Below are 18955 nucleotides of genomic sequence, written 5' to 3'. Positions count from 1 at the left end.
ACCCACGCGAATTATTGTTAAAGAATTCAGCAAACTGTTCACTGATTTACCTAATTCTGACAAATAGCCCCCACAAGTACTTGTCCAGTGGTGTCTTTGTTAATGATCTCAGTAATCACTGTCCTATTGCATGTATTAGAGATACCAAACAGATTAACACTGATCTGAGAAATGTTTTTAAGATTTCCTCACAAGCTTTTCTTCATGATATGTAGAATTGAAGTCAGAAGTTTACATACACTTAAGTTGGAGTCATTAAAACTAGTTTTCAACCACTCCACAAATTTCTTGTTAACAAACTATAGTTTTGACAAGTCGGTTAGGACATCTACTTTGTGCATGACACAAGTCATTTTTCCAACAATTGTTTACAGACAGATTATTTCACTTATAATTCACTGTATCACAATTCCAGTGGGTCAGAAATTTACATACACTAAATTGACTGTGCCTTTAAACAGCTTTGAAAATTCCAGAAAATCATGTCATGGCTTTAGAAGCTTCTGATAGGCTAATTGACATCATTTGAGTCATTTGTAGGTGTACCTGTGGATGTATTTCAAGGCCTACCTTCAAACTCAGTGCCTCTTTGCGTGACATCATGGGAAAATCAAAATAAATCAGCCAAGACCTCAGAAAAAAAATTGTAGACCTCCACAAGACCTCTGGTTCATCCTTGGGAGCAATTTCCAAACGCCTGAAGGTACCACGTTCATCTGTACAAACAATAGTACGCAAGTATAAACACCATGGGACCACGCCGTCATACCGCTCAGGAAGGAGATGCGTTCTGTCTCCTAGAGATGAACGTACTTTGGTGCGTAAAGTGCAAATCAATCCCAGAACAACAGCAAAGGACCTTGTGAAGATGCTGGAGGAAACAGGTACAAAAGTATCTATAGCCACAGTAAAACGAGTCCTATATCGACATAACCTGAAAGGCCGCTCAGCAAGGAAGAAGCCACTGCTCCAAAACCGACATAAAAAAGCCAGACTACGGTTTGCAACTGCACATGGGGACAAAGATCGTACTTTTTGGAGAAATGTCCTCTGGTCTGATGAAACAAAAATAGAACTGTTTGGCCATAATGACCATTGTTATGTTTGGAAGGAAAAGGGGGTGCATTGCAAGCCGAAGAACACCATCCCAACCGTGAAGCACAGGGGGGGCAGCATCATGCTGTGGGGGTGCTTTGCTGCAGGAGGGACTGGTGCACTTCACAAAATAGATGGCATCATGAGGAAGGAAAATTATGTGGATATATTGAAGCAACATCTCAAGACATCAGTCAGGAAGTTAAAGCTTGGTCGCAAATGGTTCTTCCAAATGGACAATGACCCCAAGCATACTTCCAAAGTTGTGGCAAAATGGCTTAAGGACCACAAAGTCAAGGTATTGGAGTGGCCGTCACAAAGCACTGACCTTAATCATATAGAATATGTGTGGACAGAACTGAAAAAGCGTGTGCGAGTAAGGAGGCCTACAAACCTGACTCAGTTACACCAGCTCTATCAGGAGGAATGGGCCAAAATTCACCCAACTTATTGTGGGAAGCTTGTGGAAGGCTACCCGAAATGTTTGACCCAAGTTAAACAATTTAAAGGCAATACTACCAAATACTAATTGAGTGTATGTAAACTTCTGACCCACTGGGAATGTGATGAAAGAAATAAAAGCTGAAATAAATCATTCTCTCTACTATTATTCTGACATTTCACATACTTAAAATAAAGTGGTGATCCTAACTGACCTAAGACAGGGAATTTTTACTAGGATTAAATGTCAGGAATTGTGAAAAACTGAGTTTAAATGTATTTGGCTAAGGTGTATGTAAACTTCCGACTTCAACTGTATTACTCTGACTTTTCCTCTATCAGCTGCATGACTGACCCTGAATTAGCTCTAGGATTGTTCTCATTTATTTGTATCTCACTGGCAGACAAACATGCTCCCTTTAAACAAACGCCTTAGAGTAAAACATATAAAAAATCCTTGGTTCTCCATAGAACTTACAGATCTTGTTATGATGAGAAAATCAGGCCTGGGCCAAGGCTAGAAAAACTGACTCTGTAGCTGATTGGCAGCTTTTCAGGCAATTAAAACATTTATGCACTTCTTCAATCAAGAAAGCTAAATCTAGCTACTTTTTAAAGTTCTATCTCAGACTCTGCTGGTGATCCTTAAAAAAACAACAGTTAATGCACTGAAGCGTGTACATTTCTACTTCCCTGCCTAAACAAGACTGGCATCATTACTGAGAAACATGAGATAAGTGATGCGTTTAATCAGCATTTTATCTCGGCAGGCTTTTTATTGGTTGTTTAATTTACCCTGGTCAGCCACTCGACTGCCCCTCTCCCAGCCTCTAGTTGGCTCGATGGAAGTTCCGTCAACTTCTAGTGAATCTTTGTTTTCATTTCAACAACATTCTACTTGTGATGTGCTAGACGCCTTGCGCAAGATTGATGTAAAAAAAATCCACTGGGGCTGATTTGCTCGATCCTTTCTTGCTGCAGCTTTCTGCTCCTCTGATTGCAGAAACTTTAACACATATTTGTAACCTTACTATTATTTTTGGTACCATCCCCAGGGTCTGGAAGGCGGCCATATACTCCCCCTTCACCAAGGTGGTGACCCGTGTGATCTAAATAATTATTGCTTCATTTCCAATCTCTCTTGCCTAGCAAAGATTCTAGAATCCTTGGTAAATACTCAATTTAGATCCTTTTTAACTACAAAATGTTTACTAAATGTACACCAGTCAGGTTTCATACTAGGTCATAGCACCATTTCTGCTTCTTTGGTTTTAAATATGTTCTTAATTGTTTGGATAAGAAGAAACACTGTGCAGCCCTTTTTATTGACCTGTCTAAAGCCTTAAAAACTATGGATCACTCATTAATTATTCTGAGGCTTTCATCAATTGGCCTGGACCAGTCTGCGTGTAGCTGGTTTGAAAATTATTTAAAGGGAAGAACACATTGTGTACAGTATTAACTGATGGCGTTAAAACTGCTTTTCTGGACATAACAAAGGGTGCCCCACAGGGATTGATTCTTGGTCCATTTTCTTCCCACTATTTACATGAACAATTTTCATTTATCTGTATATATATATTTTTTTTTACAAATCATGTCACCTGTATGCATAATGACACTGTGGTGTATGCTATTGCCCCCACAGCTGACCAGGCTCTGTCAGACTTTCAGTCTGCCTTTATTGCGCTGCAGAAAGCCTTTGTTGAACACAAATTGGAACAGAAATTGGTTAAACCAAGAATATGTTATTTTCCAAATCACATAAAAATGTATCTGATGATTTATGCATACATACTTTGGATGGTGCCCTTATTGATCGTGTTCCTGCTTATAAATATCTGGGCATCTGGATTGACTAAAATCTATCTTACTAAAAGCATGTTGATGAGTTTGTTAAGATCCTTAAGAGTCTATTGACACATCCGTGCGTCAATCTAATTAACATAATAAAAAATCCCCATCAAAATCTGTCTGTTTAAGCTAGAGATATCTGTTTTTTTTTGCATGGGCTGCGTCTAAATCCACCACATCCGCCTATGTTGGCCTTCCACATCTGTAGTGGAAAGTGGCAGACATGTTTGTCAGACTAGGAGACATCCCGAAAATCGGTCTTCTCATGAAAAAGTCTGTAGCATACGAACCATTTGGGCTACAAACTAATATGACCCCCACAAGTGTCAGAGGACTCGTCTGAAGGTAACCCGGTACCGTCAATTTAAAAAAATAGAAGTATGGAGGTAGTTTTGTGCCAACAATAAAAAGGGGTTAAATATGTGTCCAAAAAACAAAAATATTTCCTGAACTTTCTTATGTCTCCTAGATATAGGACAGACACTTCAAAACCTTATTCCTTATGATTTACTTTTTGACTGTCTGTTTAGCCATTTATTAATGTATTATTCAATGCGTTTCTATGGGCTATTGTAGTAAAGGCCAAATGCAATATTTTATCAAATAATAATTAAAAAAATTAAGAAAAAATATACCTGGGCCTCCCGAGTGACGCAGCGGCACTGCATCCCAGTGCTAGAGGAGTCACTACAGACCCGGGTTCGATCCCGGGCTGTATCACAACCAACCGTGATCGGGAGTCCCATAGGGCGGCACACAATTGGCCCAGTGTCAATACACATCATTGCATTTTGTATCAGAAAGTAGGCTGGCCCTCTTTGAAGTCTTGTAGATTGATGCATTGCGCTCTTTTTGTCTATAAAGTTATCTTGCATAAACTTCCGCCATACCTTATCTCATTGTTAATCTTCAGACCAGTGGAGGCTCCTCAGAGGAGGAAGGGGAGGACCATCCTCCTCAGTGAATTTCATAAAAATTAAAATAGTGAAACATTAAAAAAGTTATCCTTTTTAGATAAAACTATACTAAATATATTAATGTCACCAAATAATTGATTAAAACACACTGTTTTGCAATGAAGGTCTACAGTAGCCTCAGCAGCACTATGTAGGGTTGCACCATGGTGTAGCTGGAGAACAGTTAGCTTCTGTCCTCCTCTGGGTACATTGACGTCAATATAAAACTTAGGAGGCTCTTGGTTCTCACCCCTTTCCATAGACTTACACAGTAATTATGACAACTTCCGGAGGACATCCTCCAACCTATCAGAGCTCTTGCAGCATGAACTGACATGTTGTCCACCCAATCAAAGGATCAGATAATTAATCTAGTACTGAAAGCATAAGATACAGCTAGCTTGCACTGCAGTGCATGAAATGTGGTGAGTAGTTTACTCAAAGAGAGAGAAAGACAATAGTTTAACAGTTTTTAACAAATTAATTTCTTCCAAAATTAAGGAGAAGCAAGAGCGAGAGAGAGATAGCTATATTTCGTAGTATATATTTTTTTCACTTTCACTTTCACTTACTTAGCTAGCATCGAATGCAGCCAGTTAGTTTAGCCTACTCAAACATATGGCTCAAACGGAGAGGGATGCTATGTTAGCTAGCTGGCTTTGGCTATCCAACACTGGAACTCTTCCAAGTCTGTATCAATCATTACAGGGATGTAAAAAAAAAAATGTGTTACCTTGGAGAAGAAAACCTATGGGGTACTATTACTTAGTTCAGATAAATCTCAATTTGCATGAACAGTTGACCAGATAAGTTTGTACCTAAAACGCAGGCTTTCTCTAATGCCTGTTTCTGTTTAGTGTATGTATTTGTGTATTGTACTATACACACTAAGAAAAAAGGGTTCCAAAAGGGTTCCACGTAGAACCCTTTTTGGTTCCAGGTATAACTCTTTTTGGTTCCATGTAGAACCCAATGTGGAAAGGGTTCTACATGGAACCCAAAAGGGTTCTACCAGGAACCAAAAGGGGTTCTTCAAATTGTTATCCTCTGGGGACTGCCGAATAACAATTTTTGGTTCTAGATAGCACCTTTTTTTCTGAGTGTAGTCAGCAAGTGATGAATCTCTCTGAGCTGAAACACAAAACATTGCCCACCAGATGTCCGTGTGAAGTCCCCCAAAAAACGGCAAGCACATGGCCTTTAACGTAAAGTTGTCAGTTAATGAATCCCTGTTTTTCTCTCAAAATACACTTTCTTTCGGCTCTTTTACTGTTTTCAACACACTCAGGAGCTGAACTATAGGGGAGAGAAAAGCTCCATAGAAGAAGTGAAGTGTCTTAATTAAAGCCCAGAATTACCAGCACCCTCCACTTCTCCCTGTTCCTTTCTTCCAGGCCCAGAGAAGCAGGAGGAATGGTCCAATCCCACTTTAAGCCCCCCTTGTTTGCTACCGCCAATAGAAAGTCCCATTAGATACAATGACAGAGAGAGGGTTCAAACTAAAACTCCTCTGCCTATGTCATCCCCTCTCATTATTTCCAAAATTAGAAAGTGAGAGGGAGTTGAATGTGGCTTCTTCAAATCCTCGGCATGGCAACACTTGATGCTAATTAACAGAGACTTATTGTTGCAAACCAATGTATATATAAGGGTTTAGTAGGGTTAGAGAAAAGCCCCAAAGTGAGGGTGAATAACTTTATGGATAACTGACACACATTGGCTCTCACCCTGCCCAGCCTATGGTATAGAGCTAAACTATTTTATCCTTTAAAATGAACAAACTGCTACATAACTTCTTATAGAACTTGGTCCACTCAGTCAGTTCAGATAAATATGATGATGCACAGTAGATGGGATAAGACAAGACCGTTATGTTCATATGATGTAGGATACAGAAAATAGTCACTTAGAAACTTTATTATGTGAGTCGTACACAAAACTCCATATTCCAAAGCACCTTAGACTTGTTTGTCGTAAATGTGTGGTTACCATTTTAAGGAGGATAGCTCTATTCTTTATTCCAGTTCAAAACAAATAATGTGATTCAATCCATCCAAAATGAAAGGCTGTAGTTCCCTGAATCCTTTCCCCATTCCACTGTGGAGCGGCACAAAGAGAACGATGCAGAAGCCTTGGAGTCCGCACTTTCTGATTACTTATACATGACTTGGCTCTCACTCTATTATTCCCAGCCAGAGGATTCGTTTTCTGTGAGACGATGCTTTCGATTTTCATCCTCATCTTAACTTTTCTTTTCATGACCGCAACGTGCCCCTTCAAACAAATCAGGCCCTCTTTTCTTCGGGTCGTGGAAAGATGAGAGAATATGTCAGTATGTAAATTGTTGGTTCATATGAGGCTCACAGCCCTTTTTTTGTTGTCCTTCAAAAAAAAGAAACAATTATTTGGACCACAAAGGAGATGTGGAGGGGGGAATTCACTGAGCAAACGATATATAAATCACATTTTGGGGAGCATTACAGAATAATTGCACATATGCTTAGATGGGAGGCATTCATGGGGGTTCACAATATTTTAGGGATTAAAGATGTTAGTGATGCAGCCCTCTCTAAGGGACGGGGATCGTTGACACATTCAAATGCAAAAGCGTAGCATTTGGAGAGTGTAATGCCTTCTGTCTCTGGTGCCTGCTACAAATTTGGGAAGGGCTTTCCTGCATCCAGACACTGGGCTCTAATGCCTAAATATGTTCCCTTGTATAAATCAGGGGACAAAGGCAGGCAGCTTCCATGGTGTAAAAGTAATTACCCTTGAGCTGGTCAGAAAAATCTCCTCCATCCCGAACTTCTGTCCACTGCAACAGGCAACTGACCACAAATACCACTGTGTATGTTTCAGTATTTTTATTTTATCTCACACTTCAGTCCTCCATTTTAACTTCATTTTGTAGTGAGCAAGCATAATACCTGCAGTGTTATTATTTACAAGTGTACTTGTCCTTCGTCCCTTGAATGTCTTCAGAAAATATACCATCACAAAATAAATTCTCCAGATTTATTAAACATATATTTTCCATTTACCCAACTGTGCTCAACTGTGATGAGATAGACAATATATAATTTTAGGCTTTTCAGCCTGCTAAACTCTGCAGCTCAAATCAAACTCTCCTTCGTCATTTGACCTTCTCCATGCCATAAAAATAACCACATTTGTCTCCAGACTGTAACAGAGACTCTGGATTTGATGTTTACTTTCTTCTCCATGCCAGTGTGGATCTGCCTGGCTGAAGTCGGGGCCATGAAATCCCTTTTTTGTTGATGTTTAGACATGGAAATGTAAAGTATTCATGGCAATTATAGGCATGAAAAATTGATGAAATTACAGTCTGTTCCTTGAAAGAGGCAGAGCGGGTGCGGAACAAAAGGCGATTGGCTGTGTCTGCAGTGTGGTGGTGGCTTTCAAACAGGTGAAGGGCCCCGTGTGTGGGATGACTGGGATCGGCACGTGAATGTGGCAGGACAACAGGCCTCCTGCTGGGCCGGCACAAAGAGGGGGCACACACCAGAACCGCCAGGACATTGACTGAAATGAGCACCCACTCTTTCTCTGAGGAAAATCTTTTGGACCTCCTCAAGTGTTACAGATATGGCACATTTCACCAAACGAAGACCTTCAAATGGGAGGTGAATAGCTTAGTGCACGCTTTCATTTCCCCCAGCCCTTTTCAAAGGAGCGGCGATATGGGATGAATGAGCGCTGCTTGAGAATATCCTCCGTATCGCCTTTCTTTTTCTTTGTGTATGTGGGTGTGTGTGACTTTAGTCCTTGTGAAATTATTAAACAAAGCTGATGTAGGAACCTGAATGAAAGCAGAGCATGCTGAGCGTGTGACTATAATCTGGTGAATGATGTTGTGGTGGACGTGATAAAGTTTTCAAAGTGAAAATGAAATGAAAAAGCATGTATTTATCTACTCACATTGTGAAGGGAATTGTATTAGCCTTGACCCTATTTGTATATTACCAGTTTGAATATTGAATTCTCTGTTCTGTTATGTAGCAGTTGTCATCTTGCTTGTTGTCAATTCTGTGGGATTCCAAGAAACGATTTCATACTTCTTCAAGATCGTCCTTTTGTTAAAATATATATTTTAGTAAAAAAATATTCTGTAAGTGGCAGGTGTTTTTCTGCCTTTATATTGAATGTTTTTTCACATGAGAGAGTTTAACGGTGAGACAGTAGAGTGCAAACAAGCCTTTCATTCAGAATCAATGCACCTCTGGGGTGGGAAAGGAAGTGAAAAGCAACTTCTTGGCCTCTCTGCAACAACCCCTTTAAGGCAGGCCACCTGATAAACCATGTTAATGAAAACACACACACACACACACAGATAGAGAAAAGCAAAGCATCCTATAGCCAAGTCCCATATTTCTACTGTTGCTCCCTGTGTGAAGTGCTAAGCTAACTGTGTCTTGAGATGTGGCAGAGAATAAAAGTCCAAGGAATCACTGTGGGTCTCTATGGGATCCATTCACACCCATGCTTCCATGAATACAGCAAAATCTAAAATGAAACTTTTAATCTCTGCATCACATTCAGCCCCCTAAGAATGGGGACTTCCTTTTTAACAACTTCCCCCACCAACCTTTTGTGTTCTCTCTGCTCCTAATAGTCTTTAGATTTCTCTCTGACCCAGCGAGGGTTATAGACTGCTGAAAGACTCCCCTTTGTCACACTCCAAGAGAATTATAAGGCAAAGGGGAAAAAAAAGAGGCTTGTTTTTTTTGTCCAAAAGTGATTCACTTTAAAAGAGAAAAGGCATTGTTTCCTGGCTATGGACAAGAAAAAGGTGCATATGAGGAAGCAAGTAGTGTCCTACAATTCCTCACCTTGTCTCCCTCCTCTTTCAGAAAATTATTTCAGTCCGTTGAAGGTCAGCATACAGAGCGTGGCTCCTGTTTAAAAATACACAGAAATATTCATGTTTTATTCAGAATCAAATTTAGTATCAAATTGAGAAAAGGTCCCATAAAAATGTCTGGAGGGCCATTGGGACCCCCGGGCCCTTTGTAAAGGGAACCCCTCTTCATCTGAAGGAGGAATGATTTCATGACTGAGTAAGAATGAAAAAACACCCCTCAAGAACAAACCTCAGCTCTCAAGTGACTATTTTTGTTATTTTCTCTCTGAGCAGTAACACCTACATTGTATTCAGAGAGACAGAGAGCATTCAATGGCCTCCGAAAGAAAACCCATTCACTTCAAGGCAGCTGGACAGGCCAAGTACTCAGTCCAGCCTCTTCACTCTTGGATGGGTTTTGTACAAAGCTCAGATTCAGAGGCCTCTGTTTCACTCACTCTGGCAGAAAATGACTATAAATTCACCTTGCGGGGCTTTTACAGAGCTTGCTAGCTTCTTGGAATGCAGGCCTCAGTGTATAGAGACACAGTGGCATATTATTCTATTTCACTTTATGCCCATTCGTTTTTACTCACACAGATACAATACATATGAGCAAAAGACAAAATGATATTTTACTCATAGCTGAGAGTGTTTGGTGTGGGTGGCTTAGGCTTCTGCAGAGGGCTTGCCTTTTCAGGTTTCTCCAGGCAGAGAACTGAATACAGAGGAGCCTGAAAGCCCCTCTTTAGAGAGCATCCCAAAGTTCAAAAGGTCCTGCTGAAACGTTTGGGACCTTTCTGTCCACAGTCTTGACCATCAGTGGACAGGAGAACCACTGGAGGTTTCAGGGGCTGGTCACTTCATGATGTCCCACGCCAAAAGAAGTGAAGTCCCTTTGGGGCCGATTCTTTTATTCTCTTTATACCTCCACCTTCTCATGCATTGTGCTCTCCCTGGCCACTGTTTGTATAATCTATAGCAGCTCTCCAACCTTTCATCTAAAGGCCAGGATTTCTCAGTTTGAAACCGTACTCATTGCATATTGTTTGAATTTTATGTATTCTACTTCTGTCAATTACTCGTGATGCGATTGTCATTATCTCTCAGATGAATGCACAATAGAGAGCAATAGTAATGGAGTCTTTTTGTAGGTACTAACGGAGGCCAAAGCCTTTGGAGAAATTAATGGGGTTTTTGGAGACCAAACTGCATAAGATCTCGTAAGCCTGTATTAACCTCAGACCTTATTTTCGGCATTTATCCCAAAACTCCATTCTTTCCACATTAATTTCTCCTAAAGGAATGGCTGAACGAACCAGAGGTAACTCATTTCAGTTTTTTAGGACTACAAGCTGGCGAGCTCTATATCATAGAGGTTATTCAGAACATTTGACCAGCATGGTAAATTCACCACTATTTTATGATGATATAAAGAATGGATAGAGCCAAATTCATACTTGGGCTATCAACAAGGCATATAATAGTCCTGTAAAAGTTGGAATTTACTCTATGTTTGTAAAGTATGTCTTGGAAAAGATTGTGGTAACAGGTGGAAAAAAGACAACTGTATATATCTTTAAAGCCACAGTCAGTAAGATCTCCAGTGATTTCAATGAATGACTAGCCTACCCCTTGATTTGGAAGAATGACTAGAGTATCATAGAAAGTTGGACAGAAAGGAACAGCATATGCTGAAAATTATGTCTCATTTCACTTTGTATGGATCAACAGATCCTGCCCTAGCATGGTGTCATAACAACAATGATATTCAGTGGGGCAACCACATCAAAAGTTATTATACCTTTGATTCAGAGAACAAGGATACCAGCACAAGCAACTTGGGATCAGAGGTTCTCCATATGGGGGTGAGGACAGGGGGCCAATATCACCTACCTCTTCAGGAAGTGTACTGTGAAAGCCCAGAGTGGTAAGGAAGGGGCTCCCCACAGCCCTGTGGAGTCCACACAGCCAGCAAGCACGGCGGCTGGCAGCATTATCCCATTGGAGGAGGAGATCCAGGGCTGCCAGTCCCCGGCCGCTGCTCCCCCATGCCTTTCAACCCCGCGCCCTGCCACACAGAAAAGGAGATTAGGATTAATCTTGTGTCTGACATGCTGATATTAACACCATTTTTTTTCTGTCTTTCCTCTTAGTTGCTGTACATTTTGTGCTTGTGAAAAAGGAAAGAGGGGTGGGGGAGAAAATCAAAGTCTGGGCCCTGGATTACTCCTAGAGAGGGAGGGGGCAGGTTCAAAGGGATTTTCTTGTGATGGACACAGAAGGAGAATCATTTTGGCAGAGGACAATATGGTGTCAAGATCACTCTTTATTGATCTGATTTGGGATATGTGGGTTCAAATTGCCACAGGGAAAAAGAGAGGGGTTCCATACTTGTGAATCTTTTGAAAAAGTTTAGGTTTATTATTTTTCTCAGTCTCAAAATGCGCATCAGCCAATGAAAATCGTCGACGTAGTTGCATGTGATAAAACGCTACATGATAGCTGTTCACACACTTAGCCCTACGCTAACAAATTCTGCATTAGCCAATCAAAGATCTTAGACTTCATACAGTTGAAGTCGGAAGTTTACATACACCTTAGCCAAATACATTTAAACTCAGTTTTTCCACAATTCCTGACATTTAATCCTTGTAAAAATTCCCTGTTTTAGGTCAGTTAGGATCACCACTTTATTTTAAGAATGTGAAATGTCAGAATAATTGTAGAGAGAATTATTTATTTCAGCTTTTATTTATTTCATCACATTCCCAGTGGATCAGAAGTTTATATACACTCAATTAGTATTTGGTAGTATTGCCTTAAAATTGTTTAACTTGGGCCAAACGTTTCGGGTAGCCTTCCACAAGCTTCCCACAATACGTTGGGTGAATTCTGGCCCATTCCTCCTGACAGAGCTGGTGTAACTGAGTCAGGTTTGTAGGCCTCCTTGCTCGCACACGCTTTTTCAGTTCTGCCCACAAATGTTCTATAGGATTGAGGTCAGGGCTTTGTGATGGCCACTCCAATACCTAGACTTTGTTGTCCTTAAGCCATTTTGCCACAACTTTGGAAGTATACTTGGGGTCATTGTCCATTTGGAAGACCCATTTGCGACCAAGCTTTAACTTCCTGACTGATGTCTTGAGATGTTGCTTCAATATATCCACATAATTTTCCTTCCTCATGATGCCATCTATTTTGTGAAGTGCACCAGTCCCTCCTGCAGCAAAGCACCCCCACAGCATGATGCTGCCACCCCTGTTCTTCACGGTTGGGGTGGTGTTCTTCGGCTTGCAATGCTCCCCCTTTTTCCTCAAAACACAACGATGGTCATTATGGCCAAACAGTTATATTTTTGTTTCATCAGACCAGAGGACATTTCTCAAAAAAGTACGATCTTTGTCCCCATGTGCAGTTGCAAACCGTAGTCTGGCTTTTTTATGCCGGTTTTGGAGCAGTGGTTTCTTCCTTGCTGAGCGGCCTTTCAGGTTATGTCGATATAGGACTTGTTTTACTGTGGATATAGATACTTTTGTACCTGTTTCCTCCAGTATCTTCACAAGGTCCTTTGCTGTTGTCCTGGGATTGATTTGCACTTTTCGCACCAAAGTACGTTCATCTCTGGGAGAAAGAACGCGTCTCCTTCCTGAGCGGTATGACGGCTGCGCGCTCCCATGGTGTTTATACTTGCGTACTATTGTTTGTACAGATGAACGTGGTCCCTTCAGGCGTTTGGAAACTGCTCCCAAGGATTAACCAGATTTGTGGAGGTCTACAATCTTTTTTCTGAGGTCTTGGCTGATTTCTTTTGATTTTCCCATGATGTCAAGCAAAGAGACGCTGAGTTTGAAAATGAAGGTAGGCCTTGAAATACATCCACAGGTACACCTCCAATTGACTCAAATGATGTCAATTAGCCTGTCAGAAGCTTCTAAAGCCATGACATCATTTTCTGGAATTTTCCAAGCTGTTTAAAGGCACAGTCAACTTAGTGTATGTAAACTTCTGACCCACTGGAATTGTGATACAGTGAATTATAAGTGAAATAATCAGTCTGTAAACACTAACCGACTTGTCAAAACTATAGTTTGTTAACAAGACATTTGTGAAGTGGTTGAAAATCTAGTTTTAATGACTCCAACCTAAGTGTATGTAAACTTCCGACTTCAACTGTATCCTCCAACCAATGGCATTTTTTAAAAATAGGTCAACTTGGCCATGAGAGGGATATTTTAAACCTCCAAATTCAAGGTTTACTTTTGTTAGTCTTGGTCTGTAACAAAATGTAGTGTGCCAATATTGCATGATGCATCCTTGACAGGCTACTAGCTACTAGTTCTAATGTTAGACAAAATTAAAAAGACACGTTTTCGCATATATGATAAAATATTACGTTTTTGCTTATCACACACGTCCATTTGCTTTTATGCAAAAATTAGAAATGAGGTTCTTACAAGTTCAGAGTGCGAATTATACCGTGACATTCGTGGGAGCCTCTATTGGGTGCATGTGCACACATTTCTTTTGATGGGCCTAATAGTAAATACATGTAATTTAACGGTAAAAAGTATTAATTAAATTCATCTGATTGTCAAACAAATCACTTCAAAAGGTAGGTTATCTGCGGCTGCGCACATTCATCCCCTCCATTTGCTGAATGGAAAGAGACATCTGTTACAAAAACCATTAGTGGCATTTGGCGATTGTCATTAAGCCTACTACAGTGGTATGTGTTCACAGATGCCAAGGTAAGCCATGCCTCCCCAAAAATGGGAACAATAAAAAAAGAACAAAAACGAATGAATTATTTTTTTGATAATTTTCCTTAAATTCGCAAGTGGCTCTTCATGTTTTTTTTGTTTTTTATGTACGATAAACTTACACAGAGTACAAATTACAGGGGAAACATGAGCTCCTCTCTAAATATTGATAATTTGACTGAGATGCCCACTGACAGCAAGAGCATCAATGTCACCGGAGAAAGCATCTGAGCGAGCGAAACAGCACCCCTCTGTCTCTGTATGTTTAGCCCATGTATCTGATGCTGTCTGGCCAAAAAGAGGGCCGCTGTTTCGCTCGCTTGGATGCTTTCTCTGGTGAGATTGATGCTCTTGCTGTCGGCACAGGTCTCGGTGAAATTATCAATATTTAGAGACCCCCCCCCCACACACACACCAAAGTTTGACTTTTGTTGCCTTAAGAGGAGCTCATGTCTCCCCCATAATTTGCACTCTGTGTAAGTTTATTGTACATAACAAAAAATAGCTGTCATGTACCACTATTACCATCGCTTCCAGGTGGCACACATCGTTAAAGTGGTTCACTTGAAATCTGCAGGGCACATTAACTGTGGGTTTGCAACCCCTTGTGTGAAGATTTTTTGTGAAGCAAAACACTGTTCACTGCTGGTCCTCGATGCTTGATTCAAATAATGCATATGTGATGACGTGGATGATTATAATAACGTATATAAAATCTTGTTAATGTACTGTAAGTGTAGGCCTACACATCTACATGTAATATACAGTATCTAGACTGAATAAACTTGATTATTAGCAGTGTGCTTGTCTACAAGGCTGAAGAAAGATGCAGCTCCTCAATGTATTCTTAATCTTCATTTTCAAGGTGTTGGCAGCACTTCCCTTCACATCACACTAACACAATAAATATAATTCTACATTTCAAAGGAAAAACTATATCTCACCTGGGATTCAAACTTACCACAAACTGTGAAAATTATCAATAGCCAGTCTCCTTACCCTGTGAGCTATTTGTCCAGTTCATGTTTTTATAACTTTGATTATCAGATCATGCCATTTGACCTCTGTTAAGGATGTTTTCATGAAAAAGTGTTAAATCACGTCCACCTACATCAACATTTGTAATTGGCTGATGCAGAATTTGTTACTAGAAATAATCATGTCCAGCTGCTCAGGTTAGCATATAAAGCTAAGTCTTCCAGGTTATCTGATGGGAAGAGCTGTCACGTTCGCTGAAGGAGGAGGACCAAGGCGCAGCGTGGAAGGTGAACATACTTATTTATTAAATGATTACACGAACAAAACAACAAATCGATACGTGACGTCCAAAGGTGCAAAACACAAACCTACACAGGAACAAGATCCCACAAACACTGTGGGAAAACAGCCTGTCTAAATATGGTTCCCAATCAGAGACAACCAGCAACAGCTGACACTCGTTGCCTCTGATTGAGAACCACTCTGGCCAACATAGATATACATGAACTAGAATAAACAAAGAACACTCACACCCTGGCTCAACATACAAGCGTCCCCAGAGCCAGGGCATGACAGTACCCCCCCCCAAAGGCGCGGACTCCGACCGCGCCAACCAAATACCACAGGGGAGGGACCGGGTGGGCACTCCGCCTTGGCGGCGGATCCGGCTCCGGGCATGATTCCCACTCCCTCTCTAACCCCCCAAAGTACCCCTGGTCCGGTCTGGCCCTGCTGGCCGGAGCTGGATTGAACACCGGTGGAGCGGATTGCTCTAGCTCCGGTGTGGAGCAGCTGACCGGTGCCGGACCAGGCACCGGTGGAACAGGCACGGGCTGTGCCGGACTGACGACGCACACCACTGGCTTGGTGTGGGGAGCAGGAACAGGCCGGACCGGGCTGGCGACGCGCACCACCGACTTGGTGCGGGGAGCAGGAACGGGCCGGACCGTGCTGACGACGCGCACCACTGGCTTGGTGCGGGGAGCAGGAATGGGCTGAACCGGGCTGACGACGCGCACCACTGGCTTGGTGCGGGGAGCAGGAATGGGCCGAACCGGGCTGACGATGCGCACCATAGGCTTGGTGCGTGGAGCAGGAACAGGCCGGGCCGGGCTGACGACGCGCACCACAGGCTCGATGCGAGGAACAGGAACAGGCCGGACCGTACTGGGGACACACACCACTGGCCCTACGCGGGGATCAGGAACGGGCCGGACTGGTAACACACCCCAGTACCTCTCGCCGTGCCTCTACACTTTTCCTCCCCTCTGTGACCAGTGGGCCCCTTAACCTGGCGGCCTCCTCTACAAACCCGCTGGACCGCTCTATCGCGGCCTCCTGCTGCCCCGTCGTCCACGGCGTGAGCCCCCCCCTAAAAATGTTCTGGGGGTCTCTCCTCCCCGTGGGCCAGGCCTCCATAGCTCTCGCCAGACTCTCGCTCCTCTGCTTCCAAGTCCAGCCTCTCTCCTCCTCCCGCAGCTTGACCCAGTCGAGGTTGATGTCCTTTAGCGATACCTCTGGCGTTGGCTCCTGGACACGCTGCTTGGTCCAGTCTAGGTGGGATCTTCTGTCACGTTCGCTGAAGGAGGAGGACCAAGGCGCAGCGTGGAAGGTGAACATACTTATTTATTAAATGATTACACGAACAAAACAACAAATCGATACGTGACGTCCAAAGGTGCAAAACACAAACCTACACAGGAACAAGATCCCACAAACACTGTGGGAAAACAGCCTGTCTAAATATGGTTCCCAATCAGAGACAACCAGCAACAGCTGACACTCGTTGCCTCTGATTGAGAACCACTCTGGCCAACATAGATATACATGAACTAGAATAAACAAAGAACACTCACACCCTGGCTCAACATACAAGCGTCCCCAGAGCCAGGGCGTGACAAGAGCTAACATGTAGTGTTTTATCACGTGCAACTACGTTGACAATTTCAATTGGCTGATGCGCGTTTTGAGACAGAGAAAAAGTTTAAACTTAAACTTTTTATAATGTTCACATGTATGGACCCAGGGGCTTTAGGTAAACCCAGCCTTTCGATAGGCCTTCTCTGTGTCTGTGAAAATAAAACAGATGGGTCATAAACCACACTGTACTCCAGAACCAGAACTGAAAGCTTAATTCCTGAGACCATATATTTCTTAATGTCAGTGGGACCTGTTGCTATTTGTAGGGATTGCAAAACCAAACAAACCTTACTCAATTCAATTGTGTTTTCACCTTTCTATTGGCTATTGTTTTTTTACTTTTGTTTCCCCCCCCCCCAGCTTAACATGCATGTGCTAACCAGGTCTTTGAATGAATGACAGTTATCACAAGATATTGCGTGAAATTGTGGCTTTGGAAACTTCCGGTTGCAGTTCCCTTTTTGTTTTTATACAAGTGGATTAAGGACTGATCATATTTCCTTGTTCCATTTGTATAATAACAAAAAATCTACTCCATTAAAAATGATCATATTTAGACAAGTAGCCTCCTACCTCAAATCCTGAGGTCATTATAAAAATAGAAATAAATAGAAAAAATAAGCCATATATGTTATACTTTTCAGCAAATATAAGAAAAACTGTAAAGTTGATAAAAACAACAACAAACAATTGTTGGTGAAATGATATCACGTGAGATTCACAGCACTTCAGGCGTATTACACTGTTGTTAAGCTGTGTCTTAGCCTTTGCCTTAGCCTGACATTATTGCTCCTTTAGTGGGAAAAGTGAAATGTCATTGTCTGGAATTTTCCCTCTCCTTCACCTCCTTTTTGATTATCCCTGTGAGAAACCCTGTTCCTCCTAAAGTACATGAATAGTATACACTTCCAATTACACTTTACACTTACAGGGGCTAGGCCAGGGAACCCTTCAGAGAAAGACACACTCACACACAGAAAAGGCAAAGGGCCTTTGCAGTTATGCAAATATATCAATCGGTAAACGGTTAAATTCTAATTATATTTGAATTAAATGAGTCTTTGGCTTTCTATAACTGAATTGCAGGGCAAAGTCTCAATACAGAATCCCCACGCCGCGGCCATGCATATTATGCACTTGACGAAATGCGAACTGACATAAATACCATGGCTCACTTTCAATCCGATTACTCGGCTAAACCACATCAATACCATCCAGCCAACAGGCGCTAGCGTCCCCCATTCAAGTGGCCAGAGAACAACCCAGCTCCTCCTTGGTACACAATCTCCCTCGCTGCCACTGCAGAGCCCCCACGCTCAACCCATCAGCCAAACTCAAAAGAGCCCTTTCGACAAGGTGCTTTCCTCAGCTCTCCAAGTTCAGGCCTAAAACAAAGCTAAAGATTGTGTCGATGTGCCCAAACTCCCACTGCACCCCCGTCAGCCCATACAAGCGCTCAGGTTTAAAAAATACTCTTCCCTCCAAGGACTCAGGGCTCTTTTTGTGTGCCATCTTATTGAGAAGGTTTTCCCAATGTGTTCCCATTTTCAGAGACATCTTGCCCATAGGGGGCACACAGGGGCATGTGCCCCCTCAGATTTCTCCTGTTTAATTTTACAATGATTTTACAATAAAATAATTGGTGTTGTTGTTGTTGTTTCTCTGTAATACTACTAGCCACCTAGCAATTTTATGAAGTTGGCTTATAGCCCGACAGAGCATCCTGTCGGCTGTCGGGCTGTATCACCGCCTGGTACGGCAACTGCACTACCCGCAACCGCAGGGCTCTCCAGAGGGTGGTGCGGTCTGCCGAACGCATTACCGGGGGCAAACTTCCCGCCCTCCAGGACACCAACAGCACCCGATATCACACTAAGGCCAAAAAGATATTCAAGGACATCAACCACCCGAGCCATTGCCTGTTCACCCCGCTATCATCCAGAAGGCGAGGTCAGTACAGGTGCATCAAAGCTGGGACAGAGAGACTGAAAAACAGCTTCTATCTCAAGGCCATCAGACTGTTAAATAGCCATCACTAGCACATTAGATGCTGCTGCTGCCTATATAAATCATTGGCCACTTTAAGA

This window comes from Coregonus clupeaformis, chromosome 11, assembly GCF_020615455.1.
Source record: "Coregonus clupeaformis isolate EN_2021a chromosome 11, ASM2061545v1, whole genome shotgun sequence".
In the NCBI taxonomy this organism is placed as follows: domain Eukaryota; kingdom Metazoa; phylum Chordata; class Actinopteri; order Salmoniformes; family Salmonidae; genus Coregonus; species Coregonus clupeaformis.
Note: the sequence above shows the minus strand (reverse complement) of the source record.